Raw genomic sequence first — 13,663 nt, 5'->3', positions numbered from 1 at the left:
ATTCATTCGTTCTTTGACTATGTGATTTGTCCTATCCTGGGTATCATGAAGGGTTATTCTTGCCCCAGCTAACATTCATTCTATCTATCCATCTAAATCTTCCAATGGAGAGCCTCAGATTTCACTTTATGTGTCTGCAGGTAATACACAGAGGGCTGCCCAGACAATGACAAGGTTGTATGTAGGAGGTAGAGATAGCAACACAACTAGATCTAGTATCAAGACTCAAAGCCTTTCTAACTTCTAGAGGGTTTGATGCATTCACTGAAGTCTGGCCAACATGACCTGAGGGTATTTGCATTGTTGAGAAGCTTCCAACCATTCTGCCTCCCTTTCTTCCTCTCTCTATCCTCAACAAGTCCTGGAACTATCTCTGAAGACATTTAAGGTAAGAAAGGGAGCATTAATTTTTGTTGTGGGCAAGAAGTTAATCTATTTAGTTATATCTAGGATGTAGTATCTAGTATTGTAGCACCCGGAGCACAAAACACAGTAATTCTACAAAGAGATTTCTATAGGAACTCTGCCTCTTCCTTAGGAAGCTTTGCCCCCGCCTTTCTCTTTTTCTTTCATTTTTGCTGTTCTCATTCCTTGTCTTTGGTTATTGCTAAAAAGCTTTTGTAAAACCTGAATATGGAGAATGTTTTGTTTGGATTCAGTCTTATCCCTTCCAGTACTTTTGTTCCACAGCTGAGGACACAGAAACCAAGAACACCTTAGCTCTGGCTCCTGTGAGTTTTGTCTAGCCGACTGTAGGTGCATCATCCCAGAGAAACACAGCTGTCACTAGAGGACACTCTCTGGTGTAACCAGGCGTCAGCCCATTTGAATGTCATATGATTTTTTCTCTCTGTCTTTTCCTGCTCAGGAGGAAAGCTGCTGCATTCTGCATAAGTGAGTTTAGTAACCTCCATCTTCAACTCTGGATACTGAGAACTGCTAAGGCCCAGCCTAGAAATGATGAACACATAGATCATTGTGGCCAGATCCTCATCTAAGAGTAAGTAGTGTAGTTTCCTGTCAAACTATCGGAGGAGGAAGTAATTTCTTGCCCCTGTTGCTGCCTTGATATCCAGGATCAGTGGTGAGTCCAACAAGACCCCAAGGCTTTGTGACTGATGGTCAACTTCAGTGAAACACAAATGCAGGGTTTAGTTAGTAAATTTCTTCACAGACTCAGACATGCAGGGTTTGTACTGCCTAAAACCACATGGAACTCACCTGTCCCCAGATTTCATCACAAACCTCAAACTCAGTGTAGGTTCAGTGAAATATTCACTGAAGTTCATAAATCTTTCAAATGAACCTAAGCCAAACCATCACCCATGGTAGATTCTTATGGTTTTGACATTAAGATCAGGCCAAATACCCAGCAGATTTTAGAATGAGTTAGGCTCTGAGATATTGAATCCATTCTAAACATGAAACTTGGAGTAAAATGGGGGAGAGTGTGATCTTCATGCATTGAAACCAAAGATAATGTGTTTCAGAAATTTGAAGGCCAGAAGACCCCATTATGATCATCTAGTCTGAATTCCAGCATATCTTGGAACACAGAAATACACCCAATAATTTCTGCATCAAGCACATAATTTCTGGTGGAGTTGTTAGCTCATATCTCTTAGAAAGATATTTATTCTTGAGTCATAGATGCCTGTGAACATCAAGTTTCACATTTTTCCAGGTTCAAGTAAGTGTGTTTGGGGGCTAATCTTAGAGATTTAAATATCTTTAATGTCAATGTGGGAAATCTGTCCTTGCATATGGCAGATGTAGGTATGCAGCTGAGGAGAAAGCCAACAGCAGATTGAGACAGAGAAAATCATATGGCATCCTCAGCAAAATGTCTCTCCTTTGTGTCTGGGGCTTTCACGGGGATTCTTTTTACTGTTGTTTTTGGAGCCACTATTTGGTTTATCTGAAGCTTTTGAAGCCACTATTTGGTTTATCTGAAGGCTCAGTTAACTGGTGCAGATTCCAGAGGGAAAGACTTTAGGGGCAGATCCTTCACTGGGGATGACTAGGCTGGTGAGCCTGTGACTACTGAGACCACTGTTGTGTCTAATTTATGTACACACACCTGATCCATTGAAGTGAATGTTACTTATGCTCTTAATGAAAATTATACTCTTAGAAACCTAAATGTGAATTTAGGAGAGACTAACTGTAGGCTCCTATTTTTGACAATTTGGGCTTGCGAGTTTTCTGGGGCAGGGACTGTCTTATTTGTTGGTACAGTGCCTAGCCTGGTGGGCCCTGATCCCTGGCTGGGGTCCTTAGGCACTACCGCAATAGAAATAGTAAATAATAATGGAGCTAATTGGCAGAGCTTTGTTGACTTCAGATGCCAATTCACATCAGTTGAGATTCTGGCCCTGTGTCTTTATTCATCACCTGGCATGACAGTCTCCCTAAAACTAGTAGATATGAAGTGTAGGAATGAAATGTGACTTGGGAGATAGTGTTCCCTAGTGGACAGAGCACTGGAGTGGGATTCAGCAGATCTGAGGTCTATTCCTGGCTTTGCCACTTGTGTGTTGGCTGACCTTAGACCAGTCACTTTAATCTCTCTGTGCCTCAGTTTCCACATCTGTAAAGTGGGGATAAATGATACTTACCTCTTTGGTAAAGGGTTTTGAGATTGACTGATGAAAAGTGCTGTAAAAGAGGTAGATATCATTATTGCAGTCCTTAGAGCATGAAGAGGATGGACTTCTGATGGAGATGATGCATTTAAACAATGGGGATATACATGCGTGTGTGAACACAGACATGGATCTCTCTGCTTTTGGTTCCAGAGGCTGAAGGTTGGCTGTCGTGGAGACCAGAGAAAAAGTAACCAAAAGAAAGGAAAAGAAACACTGGAGAATAAAAGTACATTTGAAATGGAAGAAATCTACATTTCAATGAAAATACTTTTAAGCCATTTCAAATGACTGAGTGAAATAATTACAAAGTTTGGAAATAGAGAACAGTAGCTTTGATATCTTTTTCTTTTGTGAAGCAATTAAAATAAGCAATTTTTTCAAATACTAAGCAGAAAATTGCTAATGGCTGAACCCAAAAGCTTTCATTTCATTCTTGGGGTCTTTTTTCTTCTAAAAAAAGACCAAAAAATATTAAGGTGGTTTTCTAGATAGATTAGTGCATAAAGCAGTTGTTAGTTGGATGTCATAAAAACTACAGCGGCACAGAATAGCTGAGATTAAGAGCCAGATTTAAATCATGCAACAGTCCAGTTAATATCAATGTATAATTAAGAAAAGCATAAGAAGTCTGTAATGGTGGTTTGATGGAAAAAAACTCTAATAGGGTTTCTTTGGGAATTTTCCATTTCAGTCGCTCTTGTAGATATATAATGGATTTCCTACCCTGTCTTTGGCATTCGCGGGAATCATCCAAAAGTTAAAATCAAGCCCTAAAATGGAACACATGTAGACAAATTAGCCTATCTGGAGAGCGGTCTTTATAGAATGACAATTTGAGCTCACACTCAAAATTTAGTATAAATGTCTCAAATCTGGTGTGAAAACGCTATTTGCCATATAATCTTAAGTAATGTAATACTAACCCATTTCCTCACCTTTCTAATCCTGTTGAAATTCCTAACAATTCAGAAATATGAAACTATGGGTGATTAAACTTAACTAATTAGTCTATTTAAATGGCAAGGTTTTCTCTAGTCATGTATATTAGTAGTACATTGAGGTGGGTTCTTCCATTGCTGGCAGAGAGATTTAGAGTCCACGGTTCCCCATTAATGTCATGGAGTTTCATGAATCTCCCACTCTTCACAGGATAACTAGAACCCTTGAATGAAACTAAAGGGGTAGCATCTGCCGTACCATACAAATCATCAAGGAAGTTTGGCCAACTACCCCGTAGGACAGATGCTGCTTTTATGGTTGTGCCTTGAATGTCTAGGGTGCACTGAAGTTGTAAAATTAAGGACAGTGTGTAGCTATTTTAGCATGTACACAACTGCTTAGCGGAGAGGAGAGAAGGACTGGCACTGGATTAAAGCACAATATGTTTGTTGCCATCACTTTGTTTTTGGCCCAATGAAAGCTGAGGGAACTATCTCCAGAGTCCAGGAAGATTGCAAAATCAAAATAACCTGGTACCTCAGGAGCAAGCACAGAAGGGAATCATTTTATAAGTCATTAGAACATATTAGCCTATAATACACTGACTAGAGTAAAACAGGGTGCATTATTCCATCTGTTTATATATTCCTTTCCAATACTAAATCTGTCTGGAGACCTTTCAACATTATATTATTAAACACTGAAAGTTTTACAGTCACATTCTCCATAACTGCTTGAGTCATCATGGTCCAGATCTTTTTAAATGGTTGCTCAAGACAGAGCACTGGTGATTCTGAGCGCAGCTTTCAATATATTTATGCAATTCTTTGAAACAAACTCAGTTAACTGAGTCTTTTTGAGCAACTGTTCATAACAAAGGTAAGCTATACTGATAAAACATGAAAAAGGGCTTTCAAACTTGTCCGACGCACACAGCAGATAGACCCCAAATGGGTGAAGAAACTTTCTCCACTCCTGCACAAAAGCCATTCATCTTTAGAGCTCGCTTTAATTGTGTTCCAGCCCCCTCACATGGAACCCAACTGAGAAGATTGAAATAAACCAATACACCAGTTACCTAGTTACAGTAAATCTAACATATACATAGAAAAGATAGAATTTCCTTTACTAAAGTCCATTGCAATTGAAATTGCTTGAAGATGAGTAGGTGGACCAGGGGATAGATAATGGGATACAGATCTTCTCATTTCTAGGTCTCTAATCAAGTGCAGCTAGACAGTGATGCAACAAGTAATTATCTATCTGATGAAAGGGAGAGGTAACACTGTGGGACAAATAGGTATATGCCTTTGGATATGAAATCTGAGAGTTGAATGGACATATCTAGTTTGTACAATCTGTCAGGAATCCTGCAAAGCCTAGTTTGGGTATAAGAGGGAAGAAAAAACATTTTAACACTAGGTAAATTTAGTTCTATGAAGGATCCTAGAGGGACAATGGGAATGAAGTCCCGTATCTTGTGATAAACTATTCAGATCTTTCCTATCTGACTGCCTCCTGCTATCATCCTCCCATTATCCCTCCCCACCTCTTCCCTTTATCTATATCGTCCCTGCCTCTTCTGCTCCCATGCCTCCAATTCCTTTTAGCATCATATACCCTCCCACACTCAAATATATACAATATTTTTGCTACACGTCTCCATTTCCGTCTTTGTATACACATATATGCAGTAGACTGCAAAAAGGCACTGAAGAATCAGACCCAATATATATCTATGCATCGTCTCTTGATACACAAACACACACACACATAATATATATATGTAGTGGAACTTTCGAGATGAATGTAACAACCACTAAGTATCTATGCTCACCATATTCCCAGCTCATCATTTGTTTTTGCCTCTCATTGCATCATTTGTTTGTATTTCAGACTCCTCAGGGCAAGGACTGTCTCTTACAATGTGTTTGTATAGCACTTATCACAATGGGGTCCTGGTCCATGAAAAGGGGCTCCGATCCTGACTGGGGGCTTTGAGTGACCTCTTACTAGAAATAAATAATATGATTGGTAGAGGATCTCTCACTTTTCTTTGGATGGAGAGCCTATAGACTGGTGTTTGTGTAATTGGAAATTTGAATAAAAATATCAATACACTGTACATTTTTTAAAAGCACATATTGAAAAATTTGGGAGGCACCTGCTAAATTGAAAACCAAAATAAATAAAACCCGAATATCTACAGAATAAGATCAGCAATATAACCTTCCCGCTTCACCCCACCAATGCACCTCTACGTTGTCCTGGAGTAACCAATTTAAGGGATGAAGGTAAAATTCCATTTCCACATCCAAGGTAAACTTATCCCCATCATAAAAATTGGCAACCTGGCTGGTTCTCTTTGCAGAGATGGTAGGGTCACCTACGTCACTTTACCTTTTAAAAAAAGGATAGAATAGCCTACCAGTTCCAGCTGGGAATATTCCTATGCAACTTCTACTCCATAGTCCCAGGCTGGTTGGAGTGATTGCCATCACATGATCATTGTACAGCTGGCAGGAAGAGATGAAACTGCTCATTTCCATCTGTGACATTTCTCAGCCAGGAAGAAAGCTACAAGGCATCAAGCTGTAGGCTGAGAAGCATCAGTGCGGCCACCTGTTAGAGATACTGATAAAGAGAAAACTTGGTAAAATGTAGAGCTGTGGAGAACTGCTGGGAATAAAATAAACTTATAAAGAGGAAGTGATGGTGCCTTCTTACCACCAACCACCATTTACAGCTCCCATCTGAGGTCAGAACCCAGGAGGCCAGAAACAAATACAAGCCTCTATGTGAAACAGATTACAAGAGACACACTGGAGGTGTGGAAAGCACAGATCAGCTGCTAGAGGCATAGGACACAATATCTTGTACTGTTAAAAATGGCTGGGGAAAATGGAAGTCCATATGGCCCAATTAGCAATGCACAATGCTTTTGCTATAAACCAGAAAATAGCACCTGAAAGGCTGTTGTCATTTCTGGACTTGCAAACATATGTTATTTGCAGCCTTATATTTGTAAGTGCAGACCTCCCTGACTTTGTGCGGGGAAGTCACAGAACATTGAGTCTGCTACAAGGAAATCACATTTCCCTCCACATAATGTAGTAAATAGCAAGAGTCTGCCAAACCCAGATTCAAAGAGAAGGGGGAAAAATTCTTAGTTGATATAAGCCATCATAGCAATATTGACTAGGGGCCGGGGGAAAGAACAATTTCCAGCAGCTGAAGATCTGCCCCTGGAACTTAGACTAGTATTCTGTGGAACTCCATGAAATTGAATCAAATATTTGCCAACATAGATTAAATTTGAATAGGTGCCCAGTTTTTCCCTGAGCAACATATTTGCCAGAGGAAAAGAAACTCCAGGAAGTAAGTTCCTCTTTTAATGTGCATATATAACTTACAGGAATGGGAACTGTATCAAGTGGAGAACCTATTCCTTGGGTATTTATTTCTTCCAGATTAAAGCACAATTGTGGCTAATAAATTGTTGAAGTAGAAGTGGATTTGCACCTCTCAGAAGATGTAGCTGGTCCAAGTGCCAGGGTATCACTTTTCCTTTTAAGATTCAATAAAATTTTCACGGGCCTGGCATTAGCTATAGGTATGAAATTCAAATTTGTTTCACAGTTCTCTTGCTGCCTGCATGGAAGTTAAATAAACATATAAAGGGCCTGATTTTCAACCCTGATGTCATTGCGTATGTGTGGGTGTGTCCATCTGCTCACCTGTGTTGTCCACACAGAACCACATATATGTGTGCAAGTCTCTAATGTGTGCACACATAAGGCTAGATGACTGGGCATCCAACCACATGTCTAGGAAACTGTGGAATTTGTGCTCATGCACAGATATGCACCAACGCCATGCCGGACCTCAGACCAGATCGCTCAGAATCTTGACACTTTCAGAAGAAACTGATGGTTCAAGCAATATTCAGGTTATTCTATGGTGCTGGATAGAGCTTTGATGATTCTCACAAATCATGATACATTTGAGAGACAGCATGATTAGTATCCAGGGCACAAGACTGGGACTTGGGATACATGGATGCTATTCCCAGCTTTGCCACTGCCTTGCTGTATGCCCAGGGTAAATCACTTCATCTCTCTGTGCCTCTGATTCTCCTCCTACCCTTTGCCTGTTTTATCTATTGAGGGTGAGCTTTTCAAAAGCACTTGAGTGAGTTAAGAGTCAGTGCGGCTTGTGCTCCTAATTCATCCAGGCACTTTTACCCCACTCTTTGTGTGTCACATCTATTTAGATGGCAAGTTCCTTAGTACAAGGACGTGTTTGACTTCATACAGTGCCTAGCACAATGGCCATTCTGAGATGGGACCTCTAGGTGCTAGTGTAATACAAATAATACATATATTACTTTAAAAAAAAATCATTTATATTTGGGTAGAATTTTACGACATAGGAACATCTAAGGAATTTAATTCTTCATGCCTATATGCAATACTTTATTATTCCATAACATGGACTGTTTTGCCAGTATTTATTCTGGTGGTGTGTGTACACTACAATCTTAAAAAGGGTTAAGGTGGCTCATATTATAGCATAATAATGGAGTTATACATTCAAATTCCTTATATTTTAAAAAGCATACAGTAGGAAGAGCTACCCCGGAAAAGGCGACTGATGGATCTAATTTGTTAACCTGACTCTGGAAGTTGCCAATACTTGTGCCTCATTACTGGTAACACCTAGATTAATAGAGTTTAAGGTCTGAAGAGAGTATCAGCTCATCTAGTCTGACATATATAACACAGGCCAGAGAATTGCATCATGATTGGAGCATATCCTTCCAGCAAAGCATCCAATTTTGATTTGAAGACTTCATAAAATGGAGAATCCACCAGTTCCCTTGGTAGTTTCTTCCCTCACTGGTAAAAAAATTGTGCCTTATTTCTAATATGAATTTGTCTGGATATAACTTCTAGCCATTGGTTCTTATTATGACTGTCTCCACTAGATTAAATACCCCTTAATACCCAGTATTTTCTCCCTGGGAAGGCACATATGCCTTGTACACGACATAATGTAGTAGGACAAATTACGCAATTCTACTGCACCGAGGAACACATTTAGTGCTAACCCAATGCTGGAAAAACTTACACTCCAAATGATGGGATTTGATATCCATGTAATTTTTAAATCTAGACAGTGATATAGTACTCATATAAATAGGTAACCCTTCCTTGAACATCTCTAAACTACAATTCTCTTCAATAATCTCCCACAGCAGTGAATCCCGTAGGTTGTTTTCCTGCTGATATGGCTTTTTAAAATATTCTTGTCTATCCATTTTAAATATATGCCCTTATAATTTCTCAACTTTCCAGCTTTTCTGAAATGGTAGGATATTTTGAAGAGATACATCCAATCAGTGTTCACCACACTATCATGTTACATAGCTCTATTAACTCTCCTCTTTGTTCAGGACTAAATCATTTTAGGCTTCTTAATTTCTATACACATAGGATATCAACCCCTAGCCACAAAGCCTCAAGTCGTTTCAGTTGTTCATCTGTGGCTCTTTCCTATATCTCATATGTTGTTTTGGGCTGTAGGGATAAAATGATCAAAACTGAAAGAGAATTTGAAGTGCAGATTCCGATCAACATTTTTGGGCCAAGTCAGTGGAACTATGCTGATTTATTCCTTCTGAGGATCAAGTCCCATAATGCCATCAATGTTTTTGGTATTGTCCAAATATCCCAAAGCAGCATCCTTTCCACCCTAATTAACTGTTGCTTTTCTTGAGACCAAACAGGAATGTCCATCCAATATGTTTACCGTTAACGCTAATAGTGTTTTTAATTCAATTTATTGAAGACAAATATTCTGATATAGCCTAAAGTTTTCAGCATGAAATGCTGCAGTTTTGTTTGAATGTAATTCAGACCTAGCATCTTATGCAGTGAGTTCATTCCAGACAAATGGTTAAAAAAATCCAGTGTCAGAACTTCAGGCATTGCACACTGGGGAAAGTCATTGGCAGAATGCATACTTTGGAGCATTTTTCCATTATCACATGGGATTCTTAGCCCTGGGATTGTTCTACTTGAAACACGCATCTCCTTGGAGAATCTGTTAAAGATATGGCATAAGAGAGAGATCAGATTTCCAGTACTCTTAGGAATGACTTTCACAAGGGTAGGAAGAAACATATTTCCCATTTTGGGAAACAGAAGCAGCCACTCTCAACAGAAAGAAAAGTTTAAGATTGCAAAAGAAACATCAGGTTGGAATGTTATGGGAGTTACATATCTCTGTAGCAATCAATGTGGTTTGTACAGGATATCAGTGTAAGTGGCTATTGAATTAAGAGGTGTCTTTTCCCTGTAATTTACACTACAAATTCAGTGTAAAAATTTCTGATGTTTCATCAGACTAATTCCATTACCTTACTGAGTGATAGAAATTACATTTGTTTTCTTTAGGCTCTGAAATACAGACATAGTAAATCAATAGAAAGAAAAGGAAAAAAATAAAAGAGTGATACTGATTCTTTTAGGGATGAGATAACTCAGAATATTTGGGTTAGGAAATCAGCTGAATATTTGTTATGGCATTTTGAAGAAAGCCAAACTTTTTGAAGTCTGTGTTCTGGTTAGACTTCTGTTTTCAGTTCTGGGTTGTATAATTAAAAGAAACATATAGAGAACTCACATGAATTTTAGCTTCTGCTGAACGATGCATTGTTCATGATTGTTCTACTAATTTGTGCTTTAACCCATAAGATACTAATATTTTCCAGTCTGACAGCCAAACTAATGCTTAGGAAAGGTGTGTGTTTGTGGGTGTACATACATGCATTATGTCTGCCACATCTATCCCCAGTGAGACAATATGAGTAGTTGCTCAGGTTTGGTCACAGACTTTAAAGTATAATGTCAGTTAGAATCCATAATTCCTCACATAGTGTTAATACATACATTTCACAATGATGTGAATCACCAGTGTGTTACAAGCTTTCATAAAAGACCGTACTTGATTCACTTTTATGATTCAGTAATATTGTAAAGTATCAGAGGAGTAGCCGTGTTAGTCTGTATCCACAAAAACAATGAGGAGTCTGGTGGCACCTTAAAGACTAAAAGATTTATTTGGGCATGAACTTTCATGGGTAAAACCCCCCACTTTTTCAGATGCAGTAATATTGTATACAAACAGGTGATTCAATTGCTTATCTTCTGAGGGTCAGACCCCCTGTCTTTATAGCCTAGCAAACCTTTGAAATGTATTCTTTGAGACGTAAGCCCAGACCAAGATTCTCTTTCTGAGAGATGCCATGCTGTCTTCTCCCCAGCTTGTTAGCTTGTTTACCATGTATTTAGATGTACCTTCATTGTCTCTTCCTGACGATTAGGCTGGTCAGACAAGCAAATACACATTCCTTTGTCTCAGGCAGATTGTGCTTATGCATTGCTTGCCAAACACTTTTGAAGAACATAATTACAGTACATAACTCTTTGTGGCCACTCCATACTACATATTACATGAGAATATTAATGATCAGTGACTTATTAGTTTTACAACGATATATTACATGACACCTTTTGGGTTTACATCATGACAACCATGTGTTAGGTGTAATGAGTATGACAGGCCTGACAAGTGTTGCTGACACATAGTAGAGAACCACCCATGGGCCTCTGAGTCACCTTGGTCATTATCTTTTAATTACTAGCAAAAATCATTTAGTGAAAGGGTGTAAATTGCCACAGCACCATTGTGATGCTGATTTCCATCATTTGAGGACCTGCCCCTTGATCATTAAAACAAGAAAAAGGATCATATAAATGTAAGATATTTTATGTTAATTGGCTATAGAATATTTTAACTGTCTCTAATAGACATCCTTGATTAAATTGCTATTTTAAATACAAATAATATGGTTGTTTTGACTTCTGGCACATGTTTCTTCTGCATAATATTGATTTGCAGAACATGTAAAGACACCATATCTAATCTTCTCAATTAACCTGAAAAATTTAAGGCACAATCCAATGCCCACTGAAATCAGTGGTAGTCTTTCCATCAATTTCAATAACAGTTGGGCCAGGTCAATAGTTCTGATGTATATACAGACATTTTAAAGAATATGAAATTTAAAATATCCCAGTAGAATAACAGTGTACCTTTCATTCAATCCATTACATGCTTGTTAAAATCCATCTTCAGTGGTTCCTTATCCAAAGCCCATTGAAGTCAACAGCAGTTTTCCCATTGATTACAGTAGACTTTGGATCATGCCATCTATCTTTTGTGACCTACTACATTGTGTTAGCCAGGGTTTCTTATTCACTTGGATGAGCAATTTACTTCTTTGTATTTGAGTAAAGATCTTAATGAGCCACCTTTCTCAAGAGGACCAGCCACTGAGACTTAGTTTTAAGTCATTTTTATAGGAACAGCAATGGGGGTTAATGCCCAATAGAAACAAAGTCAGCTAAAGAGCTAAAATATGCAGCCTATGTTTTACTAGTAACATTGACCCAGAAATGAGAAATGAATTATGGAATGTTTGCTAATGAGTCACCAATTTCTTTATAATTGTTTCCACATTTGGGAGAGCTCTCTTTCTAAAGCATCTAGAGAACCACTGTGGTCACTGGGAGTTTGGATCAGGACTATAACATCTGATATGTCCTATAACAACTGCATGTGTTATAAAGGATTTTGTTTTGTTTATTGAGTTACATTTATGGGTTTATTTTATGGGTCATTTAATTTTTTCCCCCCTAAGCTATTCTCTCCTCCTCCACTACTCTTTAAAGTAAAATACTTAAGAAATGAACAAGGACTCTCTATCCACATCAGACCAGAAATATAGTCAGAAAGGTAAAGTAAAGTCTACTTTAGATCCTGACTCAAGTCTCAGAGAATTGCAAACACTAAAAAACTGTATATCTGTGTAGCTGCATAGCTTTCATGGAGTCAGCTGTCCATAACATACTCAGTGTCATGTAAATGCAAATTAAATACAAATTTTAAAAATTGCTCCCATTAAAGTGATCTGTTAACATTTTAAGCCTTTAATGCTTATGGGGCATGACTTTAATTGCATGACTCTGTCACTGGCAGATCTTAAAGAGCTTCTTGAGCTTCAGGATATTCACACCTTTGGGATTATTTTTCAGGAAAGGTTTATTTCAACCACTAGAAAAGTTGGCAGCAATGGTTGGGTTTTGGCTGTTTATTTTTAACATTCCTGATAAAACCAGAACAAAACAAATCACATTTTTTATCTGACCTGCAAATCAAAAAATAAAACATATGGCTATGTGGAAAACTCATTCATTTCTCTGACCAGGGACTCTATGCAAAACCTAGACTTAGTGTTGACATTCTGAATGATAGCATGAAGGAAACAGGAGAACGAATCTATCTATGATAGTGGTTTTCAATCTTTTTTTCATTTGGAGACCCCTAAAAAAATTCAAATGGAGGTGTGGACCCCTTTGGAAATTGTAGACGAATTCTGCAGACCCCCTAGTGTCCACGGGCCATAGGTTGAAAACCACTGATCTATAATATTTCTTACTGGGATGATATTTCCATGTGGTCCAGGTTTCCTTCCCTAGTGTTGACCCACATGTACTGTTAGTGTCCATGACATGTGAAATGGGCCACTTATTTTTTTTGTACTTGCATGGTGCATTACCTTTGCCCATGTCAACAAATAAGAACACCATAGATCAGGTACCAGGATTTTGTATCAGTTTGGATTAAAATGCAAAGGGGAGTAAGGGTGAGCATAATGGAATTTAGACCAGGTGGGCAAGGCAAAAAGATCTGCTATAACAATATGATTAAAACAGCAGGCAGTTTGTATATGGGAATGTTTATATCCAACTGCATAGAGGGTAAAGTATATGCCCCACTGCACACACAGAACCAGACATAGCAGGAGTAGTTAGAACACCAAGATTTATCCCCTGGCACAATCCCACTGTAGTGAATGTAAGAACTCCTCAGTCTGACCTGTGCAAAAGCTTGCACACAAGTTACATGGTTGCAGATGACCACATCTCCCCCCTCCTCTGCCAACTGAT

At 38.5% G+C, this 13,663-nt stretch overlaps 1 long non-coding RNA gene across 15 annotated transcripts in view; it reads left to right on the top strand.

Annotated features, from left to right (window-relative positions):
• LOC311527605 overlaps nucleotides 1–2,992 on the top strand; it is a 28,627-nt gene extending 25,635 nt beyond the window's left edge. For 5 of the 15 annotated variants that reach the window (XR_014713389.1, XR_014713390.1, XR_014713392.1 and 2 more), the window contains 3 exons: nucleotides 141–388; nucleotides 869–1,000; nucleotides 2,799–2,987. This is a non-coding gene — a long non-coding RNA (uncharacterized lncRNA). Of the gene's footprint in view, nucleotides 1–140; nucleotides 389–868; nucleotides 1,001–2,798 lie in introns of all 15 variants that reach the window. The other 10 variants (XR_014713387.1, XR_014713388.1, XR_014713395.1 and 7 more) reach the window with 8 other exon arrangements.
• The last annotated feature ends 10,671 nt before the right edge of the window (nucleotides 2,993–13,663 follow it).

This window comes from Lepidochelys olivacea (genome assembly GCF_965140295.1).
Source record: "Lepidochelys olivacea isolate rLepOli2 genome assembly, chromosome: 10".
Classification (NCBI taxonomy): domain Eukaryota; kingdom Metazoa; phylum Chordata; order Testudines; family Cheloniidae; genus Lepidochelys; species Lepidochelys olivacea.
The sequence above is the reverse complement of the archived record's forward strand: the minus strand, read 5'-3'. Positions and strand labels throughout refer to the sequence as shown.